Source organism: Pinus tabuliformis, chromosome 5_2 (genome assembly GCF_031772625.1).
Source record: "Pinus tabuliformis cultivar Carrire ecotype Pingquan chromosome 5_2, CPIR1, whole genome shotgun sequence".
NCBI lineage: Eukaryota > Viridiplantae > Streptophyta > Pinopsida > Pinales > Pinaceae > Pinus > Pinus tabuliformis.
In genome coordinates, this window is record NC_142306.1 from 20480677 (window position 1) to 20490785 (window position 10109).

General features: G+C 44.9%; 2 non-coding genes across 2 annotated transcripts; both read right to left on the bottom strand.

Moving 5' to 3' along the window:
- Positions 1 to 5874: 5874 nt before the first annotated feature.
- On the bottom strand, positions 5875 to 9220 carry LOC149157353 (25S ribosomal RNA). The gene has a single exon (XR_016262133.1). It is a non-coding gene; the product is annotated as a 25S ribosomal RNA (ribosomal RNA).
- A 247-nt stretch (positions 9221 to 9467) lies between these two features.
- Positions 9468 to 9621, bottom strand: LOC149157354 (5.8S ribosomal RNA). Its single transcript, XR_016262083.1, has one exon. It is a non-coding gene; the product is annotated as a 5.8S ribosomal RNA (ribosomal RNA).
- Positions 9622 to 10109: the final 488 nt, after the last annotated feature.

The window sequence follows — 10109 nt, forward strand, 5'->3', positions numbered from 1 at the left end:
CTTTATCTCTCATAAGATCAGAGCACAATGTTGGTGAGGCCAATGGCTTATAAACACCTTAGTCATTGTCTCTCAAGGTACATACCCACCTAGGTGTCCCCTAAGTATGACCTTCTAGGACAATTCTTGGCTTGGGTTCCCAGCCCTCAAAGAATATCGCTCCTATTGTCTACTCTTGTCTTGGATGCCCTACACATCCTCAAAGAGCATCAGATGCCAGATGATTATGCAATCCTCCCATTCTTTCTTGCCAAGTGAAGACAAGAATGTTGTGTCTATCTCTTCCCCTTGATTGAGGAAGACATCGCCAACTTTCCTCTGATAAGGAACTTGCTGAAGCTCCTTTGTAGTTGGGAACTTGTTAGAACTCCCTCTTAGCTAGGGACTTGTCCATTCATCAACAACGTCTTCTTCTTGGGTCCTTCATCTACTTGATCTCCTTATTTCCTTCAATGTCATGAAGTCTTTGTTTGAACTTCTTCTTGGCATGGTACCAGCCATCGATCACTTTCCATTCTGGTTTGTCATGTCATTGCTCCCTTCGTGGAAAGTGGCCTTCTTGATATATATTAGGTCCTTTTTGTCATCTATCTACTCCTTTGTCATCTTGTCTATCCTTCATAATACTTATCACATGGATGCTTAATTGTACTTGCTTGTTCCCATACTTTGATTTAGTGGCCCTTCATGACTTCATCGTGATATTGCTTCAACATCAAATGGTGCTTTTTTTGGATGGCCTCTTCATCATGACATATTTGTAGAGTTGAATAAGTTATCTACACCTTACTATCTCCAAGGCCTTTGTAGGTGTCAAGGGTCCTTTGATCTTTTTCTTCCTTTGTCAGAGTTGCCATGCCTTCTTTCGAGAGATGTTGAGGAATCTTGTCAAATAGTTATTCTTTGTGACCACGATGTTCTTCACATGCTTGATCTCTTTCTTCATTTGCTTCTTCTTGGATTGATTTGTCAATCACCTTATACTCCTTATGAGAGCACTTCTTCATGTTGACCTTTACTCCATTGTAGTACATGCCTCCGAGCATATCGTTGGTGAAAGAGATCCTTTTATTCTTGATCATGATTCTAGAACTTTTCCCATGACCCAATATATATGATGACATGACTTAAACTTTTATGCATACATACCTCATCTTGATTATGCTTTTATCATCTCGGCTTTCTTTGATAGTTCACCTCAATTGGTGTAGCCTTTCTTGCTTCATCTGCTCTCGCCTATATATCATCATTTCTTGAATCCCATAAATGGGACTCCTAATGAGACATCTACTTGCTTATGTACAAACCTTATTTTTAAGATTCTATCAGAGGATCTTGAAGACCCTTACCTTGCAAATGTTTCTTCCTTTGATGATGGAGGCATTCTAATAATTTTGATCATGATGAATCATTTTTTCATTGTGGATGAGACCCTATAATAGGTATGCTCCTTCTATGTGAATATCTTGAGCTATATCTACACCATGCTCCTATATTCTAGAAGATATATTTAACCATGTAGTATGTTCTATTTCTAAATGCTCCTATACTACTCAAAACTTTGAAAGAAGACTTTAAGCAAAGAGATTGACTTAGTCATTGGAGGATCTTCCTTCTTTTGCTTCTTGTCGTCTTCTTTCACTTCTTGAGTTACACGAGCTTCTTCCCTTTTTCTCTTGTTGTTGTTGTCCTTATTAATTTTAGGACAATCCGTTTTGTAGTGTCCATATTCTTGGCATCCAAATCATTGGACTTTGGACATGTAGTGGTCCAAACCAATTTGTTACTTTCCTTGCAAAAAGAAATTGAGGTATACTTAGAAGGGGACATATACTTACTTGATAGAGTTTGAGATGTAGTGAACCTGCTTTCTTCTTGAAGACTTCATGGATTGACTTCCTTAGATCTTGATGTTCTTCAAGTTTCTTTCTTCAAATGGACTTGCTTGATGACTTGACTCGTAGTGCCTTTAATTTTTTAAGATGGTGTAGCTTGATGTAGGTCCCCGCTTTAATTTGTTCTTGTTGTAGGTGCCTTTATACAAGGCATTTCTTCTTACATTGTAGTATTCCATGATGAATGATAGATGGTAGACCTTCTTGTCCTTGACGTGATTGAGACTTCTTGGCTTGATGCTTCAACCTTGCAGATGTTCTTGAGATTCCCTTTCCTTGATGTGTCACCTTAGCTCTGATACCGTGTTGAAGAATCTGGGGCAATGGGGTATAGTGGGATTCTTCTAGAATTGATAACAATTTGTGAAGCTCTTTTACAATTTATCTTGTTATCTTAATGTTATTATCTTCTTATTAATGCATGTGTGTTTACTTCATCAAACTGGTGCCAAAAACATAAGAACAAGAACACAAGATGTTGGCTCTCTGCCAGGGAAAAACCTCTCTCTCACAGAGAGGAAAACCCTTCCGTAAATTTCTCTTATTGAAGCTTCTTATTGGTCATTGTGAAGCCCTAGACCCTTGATAAGAATATACTCCAAGCACAAGTCAAGTCCTTCCTCCTCTCTGCACTTTGTTTCTTTGGCACTTCATTCCCTGACACTATGTCCTTCATTCAACTTTAGATAGTCCTTGGTGGACTAGCTCTAGAAGAGACTCCAACCTTTAATCCTTAGTGAGATCCTTTACCAGTGAAGAAACCTTCATTCTCTTGACCAACCGAGCCTTTTTCTTCATGTGAGGTCGCAGACTCAATGTACACCAAGTTTACTACACCTGGGTTGATTTCCATTGCGAAGAGACATGGAAACCCCAAATTTCCCGCACTTGGGAGGCTTTCGACAAGGTGGGACATGGAATCCCCAGGTTCCCCGCAATTTGCCGACTTTTGTCGAGAAGGGACTGGGAGACCCCATGTCACGCTCCTATCCTAGTGGTAGTATTTCAACCACACATAAGAGGGTGTGGCACCACCATAATTTTTCCTTTTACTAATACTTGAGTACACAATCTGCGCCTACTTCAACACTCAATCAATTTTCCAATAAGTTTTCTTAACAATGCAGCAAAAATAACTTACCATCAATTTATCTTCCTCAATTATTCTTTCAACCCATCGTATTGTGTGGTCATGCTACACTGCCGCGGCCTACATGACACAACTCCACACCTAAACTGCGAACTTGTCCGCCCAACTTTTCGTTCTGCAACACCCAAACTCTGCGCATCGGTGTAGTCCATAGTGAGGGCACATGGCCCATACATAATGCAACCTTCCTGCCCGGTCGGTAACCCACCCTACTCTGCCTGTCCGCACTAACAAGTCAAACTTGCCCACTGTAATCCACCCATCGGTGTGGCCCTCTTACCTACGTCCTTATCTTCCTTCCATTTTCACCCAACTCCTTCCTTTGCACTTGTTCTGCGATGTGGAAGTTTGAGTTCTATGTCCCTTTGTCAAATGCCATCCTCCTTACTTATACACATCCTTTCGCCCAAGGGTCATTTCTCTTAGGGATAACAAGGGTCAGCTCAATCAACATGCATGTTGGGCTAACCTGCCATATAACCTCAACACACCCCATTCCAACGAACCGCCACGTCCCTTCGTCTGCATTGTCGCACCCATGGGTCGGCTCCAACACTTAGCCAATTACACTTGTTGCCACACGTCGCACACCTGCCCTTGTCCTAGCTCGTCCGCACATGGTCACCTCTTTCATCCAGGCACCCAACAAGGGTCACCCGTGCACCTTCCGCTGGTGACTCGCCCATCGTGCACGTATCAAGGGGCATGCACCCTACCCAACACGACGCCCGCTATGAGTACTACGGGTTTAGTCTTTCGACTCTCTCAAGTTCTCCCAACTCAAATTCCTGACATCCCAGCCCCCCCCGCCCCCGTCATACATGGTAGAGGTTTCCGATGTGATGGGACATGGAAACCCTATTTTGTGCACTTGGGAAACTATCGTCATGGCAGGGCTTGGAAATCCCACTTTCCCTGCATTTGGACGGCTCCCGTCACAACGAGGCATGGAAACCCCAACTTCCAGAGATAGACCAGGCAAGCATTTTCCACCTCGTCGCGAAATGGAAACCTTGAGTTCGCAAGACGTGGGTAGTTGTTCATCATTCCCCAACATGGAAACCATGAGTTCCATAAACTTGGGTGATTTTGGTTGTGTTGCGACATGGAAACCCAAGTTCCCCGCACCGGGGCTGCGGTTTTTGCCCGGGCGGGAGATGGAGACCCCAAAGGTTCTCAAAATTATGCGATTTCCCTCATGCCATGAAATAGAAGCCCCTAAGTTCCATAGGCTTGGGTGGTTCTCTATCATTCTGTGGCATGTAAACCCAAGTTCCCTGCACCAAGTTCACAGTTTCTATCATGGCGGGACATGGAAGACCTCGATTTTCCCATAATTAGGTGGTCTCCGTCATGCCATGGAATGGAATGCCCTATGTTTGGTATACTTAGGTGGTCGTTCCCTGTTGTGGGATGGCATGGAAACTTGAAGCTCCCCAAACGTAGGTGACCATTCCCTATCACGCGATGACATGGAAACTTGAAGCTTCCTAGACTTGGGCGATAGTTTCAGCCATGGTGTGAGTGACATGGGAACCCTACGTTTGCAGACTTGGGTAGCAATTTTTGTTGTGATGCGAAATGGAAACCCCGTGTGTCCACTGACTTGAATATTAGTTTCCATCACGCTAGGAAATGGAGACCCTGAGTTGCCCGTACATTGGTGGCTTTTCGTTGCCCCATGACATGGAAATCTGAAGTTCCACAGATTCTTGGGCGATTCAAGGTGTGCCACAACATGGAAACCCTAGGTTTCCTAGACTTGGGTGGTTTCTGTCGATGGTTCTGGCCATGCCGCGACATGGAAACTGCGAGTTTCCCAAACTTTGGCAGTGGTTTTGAAACAACCCAAGTTCCCTAGACTTGTGAGCTAGTTTTCATCGTCATGGTTACCCCAAGTTCCCCGCCTTGGGGCATTGTTGAAAACCTCGCATTTCCATCATGCCGTAAAATGTGGAAACCCGTGGTTCCATAAAGGGTGGGACATGGAAACCCCAAGTTTCCCCAAAGTTGGGCGCCACCGGTTTCGGCTGTGGCGCGACACGAAGACCCTAGGTTTCCCAGGCTCAGGTTCTAGGGCACGACATGGAAACCCCAATTTTCCCCAGGCTTGGATGGTGTCAGTTTCGGTCATGGTGCGACATGGAAACCCCAAGTTTCTGAAGGCTTGGACGCTGCTAGTTTCGGTTGTGGCATGACATGGAAACCCCAAGTTTCCCCAGGTTTGGGCACCGGGGTGCAACTTGGAAACCCCAAATTTTGGGCAGAACATGGAAACCCCAACTTTTTTGCACCGGGAGGAAGCCCCAAATTTTAGGCACTGTGTGAAGACCCTAAATTTTGGGTGCAACATGGAAGCCCCAAATTTTGGGCATGAAATTGAAACCCCAAATTTTTTTACGTTAAGCAGAAGCCCCAAATTTTAGGCGTCGGGTGGAAACTCCAAATTTGGGTGCGGCATGGAAACCCCAAATTTTTTTGCACTATGTAGAAGCCCCAAATTTTAGGCGTTAGGTGGAAACCCCAAATTTTGGGTGGCAAGGCCTAGCATGGAAACCCCAATTTTTCCCATGCTTGGAAGCCTTTTTTGTCACAACGTGGAAACCCCAAATTTTGGGCACTGAGGCGCGACATGGAAACCCCAAAATTTTTGGCGTCAGAGCACGACATGGAAACCCCAATTTTCCCTGGCTTTGGCACCTTTTCAATCACAATGTGGAAACACCAAATTTCCCGCCCCAAAGCAATAAAAAATTGTTGTCTTGAGGAAGAGGCAAAGGTGTGAGAGCGGGAGGGTTGTCTAGATTTGTTTGTGACAAGAGCGAAGCTCTGAATCGAGGCAACCAAGGGCTGAAACTCAATGGATAATGGCAACAAGGCCACTCTGCCACTTACAATACCTCATCGCATATTTAAGTCGTCTACAAAGGATTCTGCTCAATGACCATTTCAAAATTGAACTTCAAAACTACCCTGATCGAGATGCTTCATGGTCATAGTTTGCAAATGACACGGGCCCCTGGGGTGACAAAGCGACGCCCCTACTGCGGGTCAAGATACAGTCGAAGAGTGACATGCACCGATTCTAGCATGGATTATGACTTAGAGGCGTTTAGTCATAATCTGATACACTGTAGCTTCGCGCCAATGGCGTTTCAACCAGGTATGATGACCAATTGTGTGAATCAACGGTTCCTCTCATACTAAGTTGAATTATTATTACAATGTGATTCATCAATAGGGTAAAACTAACCTGTCTCACGACAGCCTAAACCTAACTCACGTTCCCTATTGGTGGGTGAACAATCCAACACTTGGTGAATTATGCTTCACAATGATAGGAAGAGCCGACATCAAAGGATCAAAAAGCAACATCGCTATGAATGCTTCACTGCCACAAGCCAGTTATCCCTCTGGTAACTTTTCTGACACCTCTAGCTTCAAATTTCGAAAATCTAAAGGATCAATAGGCCACACTTTCACGGTTTCTATTCATACTGAAAATAAAAATCAAATGACCTTTTACCCTTTTGTTTCACACGATATTTCTGTTCTCTTTGAGCTCATCTTTGGACACCTGCGCTATCTTTTAACATATGTGCCGCCGCAACCAAACTCCCCACCTGAAAATGTCTTCTGCCTAGATTGACCTGCTGAAACATGCCTTAAGTCCAAAAACAGGGGTAGTGCCCCATCTCCACCCCCTAGAATAAGTAAAATAATGCTAAAAGTAGTGGTATTTCACTTGCACCGAAACATGCTCCACTTATTCTACACCTCTCAAATAATTTCACAAAGTTAGACTAGAGTCAATCTCAACAGGGTCTTCTTGCCCCGCTGATTCTACCAAGCTCATTCTCTTGGTTGTGGTTTCACTAGATAGTAGATAGGGACAGTGGGAATCTCGTTAATCCATTCATGCGTATCACTAATTATATGACAAGGCATTTGGCTACCTTAAGAGAGTCATAGTTACTCCTGTCGTTTACCCGCACTTGGTTGAATTTCTTCACTTTGACATTCAGAGCACTAGTAAGAAATCACATTGCATCAACATCCGCAGGGACCATCGTAATGCTTTGTTTTAATTAAACAATCAGATTCCCCTTGTCCATACCAGTTCTGAGTCGACTGTTTGACACCTAGGGAAAAGCCCCTAGTAGGGGGCATTCTACGACCATAGCCCAATTGGCACACGACTTCCTGCCCTCGTCGCGAGGGTAGCTCGAGTAGGCTACCAACAACCCATGAGTTGAGGGCACAGACCCCTAGGCCTAGCCCTCAGAGCCAATCCTTTTGTCGAAGTTATGGACTTGAGGCTGTTCACCTTGGAAACCTGATGTAGTATGGGTACGACTGAGCATGAACAATACTTGGTCCTCCTGATTTTCAAGGGTCGCTGAGGGTGCACTGAACACCACAAAACGTGTGGTTCTCTTCGAGCTACTAGACCCTATTTCTGGGTGAACTGATTCCAGGGTGGGAAAGCTGTCAAAAAGAAAAGATAACTCTTCCCAGATCTCCTAATGTTGCCGCCCGCTGCCATGTCCTGGTTTGGGAATATTAAGCCGATTCCCTTTCGATGCTCATGCAGAGTACACCCTTGATATAAAGCTTCCCCATCTCTTAGGATTGACTAACCCATGTCCAAGTGTTGTTCACATGGAACCTTTCCCCAATTCAGTCTTCAAAGTTCTCATTTGCATATTTGCTATTACCACCAAGATCTGCACCGGGGGCCAATCCACCCAAGCTCACACCTGAGGTTTCTCAATGACCCCCACATCCTCCTACTCATTAGAGCTAGGCAATTGTTTTGATGGTCGAGTATAGGTTGCATGCTTTAGTGCCATCCATTTTCGGGGCTAGTTGATTCAGCAGGTGAGTTGTTACACACTCCTTAGCGGATTTCAACTTCCATGACCACCGTCCTACTGTCTCAATCAACCAACACTGTTTGTGGGATCTAGGTTAGCGCACAATTTGGCACCGTAACTCGACTTTCAGTTCATCCCGCATTGCTAATTCTACTTACCAAAAATGGCCCACTTAGAACTCTTGATTCCACAGTGCAGCTTAATGGAGCAGCTGCACCCTCTTACCTATTTAAGGTTTGATAATAGGTCCAGGGCCTTACACCCCTGATGCCTCTAATCATTTTCTTTACTTGATAAAAATCGCGTGTGAGCTCCAGCTATCCTGAGGGAAACTTTGGATGAAACTAGCTACTAGATGGTTCGATTAGTCTTTCGCCCCTATACACAAGTCAAAAAAATTATTTGCACGTCAGTATCGCTGCAAGCATCCACCAGAGTTTCCTCTAGCTTCACCTTGTTGACGAATAGTTCACCATCTTTTGGTTCCCAATAGGTGTGCTCGCACTTGAACCCTTTGCATAAGCTCAAGGTCGATTGACAATGCACCCCCCTAGAGAGGGGATCTTGCTTGTCAGCTTCCTTTCACCTCGTAGGTTTTTCAAACCCACCTACTTGAACACATGTTAGACTCCTTGGTCTATGTTTCAAGACGGGGTGAACGGAAAGCCCACCAACCAACACCACAAGCGAGAAGGTGCAGACGACCCACCACAAGGGTGCATGCTTCATTCATTGACCATATTAATGGCAAACCGACAGGTAGTAATCCATCTGCACTTGTGACGATGCAGCAACCCGTGTTGGTTTGCACCTTAAGTCGAGTGGCAGACCAGCCTGAGTCATTCCACATCTGACTGAGACAAATCGACATCCTCCATCTGCTTCCCTCCTGACAATTTCAAGCACTCTTTAACTCTCTTTTCAAAGTATTTTTCATCTTTCCCTCATGGTACTTGTTCGCTATCCTCTTGCTCGTATTTATCCTTGGATGGAATTTACCACCCAATTAATGTTGCATTCCCAAACAACTCGACTCACCGACAATGCCTTGTGATGCAGTAGGGTCCTGGCTCAACGGGGCTATCACCCTATCAGGTGCCCCCTTCCAAGGGACTTGGCCTAGGTCTGCCACTGAGGACGCTTCTACATAATACAATTCAGGTGACGTTGCCATTCGATTTTTATGCTGGGCTCTTCCGGGTTCGCTCATCGCTACTAGAGGAATCCTTGTAAGTTTCTTTTCCTCTGCTTAATTATATGCTTAAACTCAACAGGTGTTCTCGCCTAAGCTGAGGTCACAAAGTTGGAGCTAAATACACCCTACCCGATGGGAGGACAAGAGAGAGCAAAGCAAGTTCGAGTGATGCCACACAAAGCCCGCATCAGCTAACACCGATTTCCCACACAAGGGGACAAGATCACCACTCACCGATGCACGCCACGAAACATCGCTTGAGGTATTTCAACCAACTGTACTGCATTGGGCGTAGATGACCAGATCCATTTCTCCCCAAGATATTGCAGGGAGCGCGTTTGAATGGGATGCGATGCCCAGATTGACGTGCCCTCGATCGAGGCCTCTAGCGTAAATTGCATTCAAAAACTCGATGATTCACAGGATTCTGCAATTCACACTAAGTATCACATTTCGCTACATTCTTCATCGTAACAAGAGCCAAGATATCCATTGCTGAGAGTTGTTTCATGTATTACTGAAAAATCCGCCAAAACACTGAATAGGGGCAGCCCCCACAACAAATGTAAGGCTAAGGGCCAAAAGGAGGAAAGGAAGAAAAATGCATGAAAGAAAGAGAAATAAAGGTGTCTATTCCCCTCACAGGAGGAGTCTCAAACAGAGAACAATCTCCCCGATCCCCACACCCTCACAAAAAGGGGAGAAATTCATGGAACAACAATTGAGAAGGACTAGGGTGGCCACCCCGAGAGCTCGCACTGCTTTTAATACTTCCCGAACACCATTCCACAACAATCCCCCCTTTTCTCCATAAAGCTAGGGACCAAAAGGAAGAAGGGAAGAAAACAAGGTGAAAGAAACAGAGATCAAACATGGTTACCAGCTCACAAGGGGAGGCTCAAACAAAGAACAAGCCTCCCAAGCCCTATGCCTTCGCAAAAAGGGGGGGAATTGAAGGGGATAATGATGGAGAAGGACTAGGGTGGCCACCT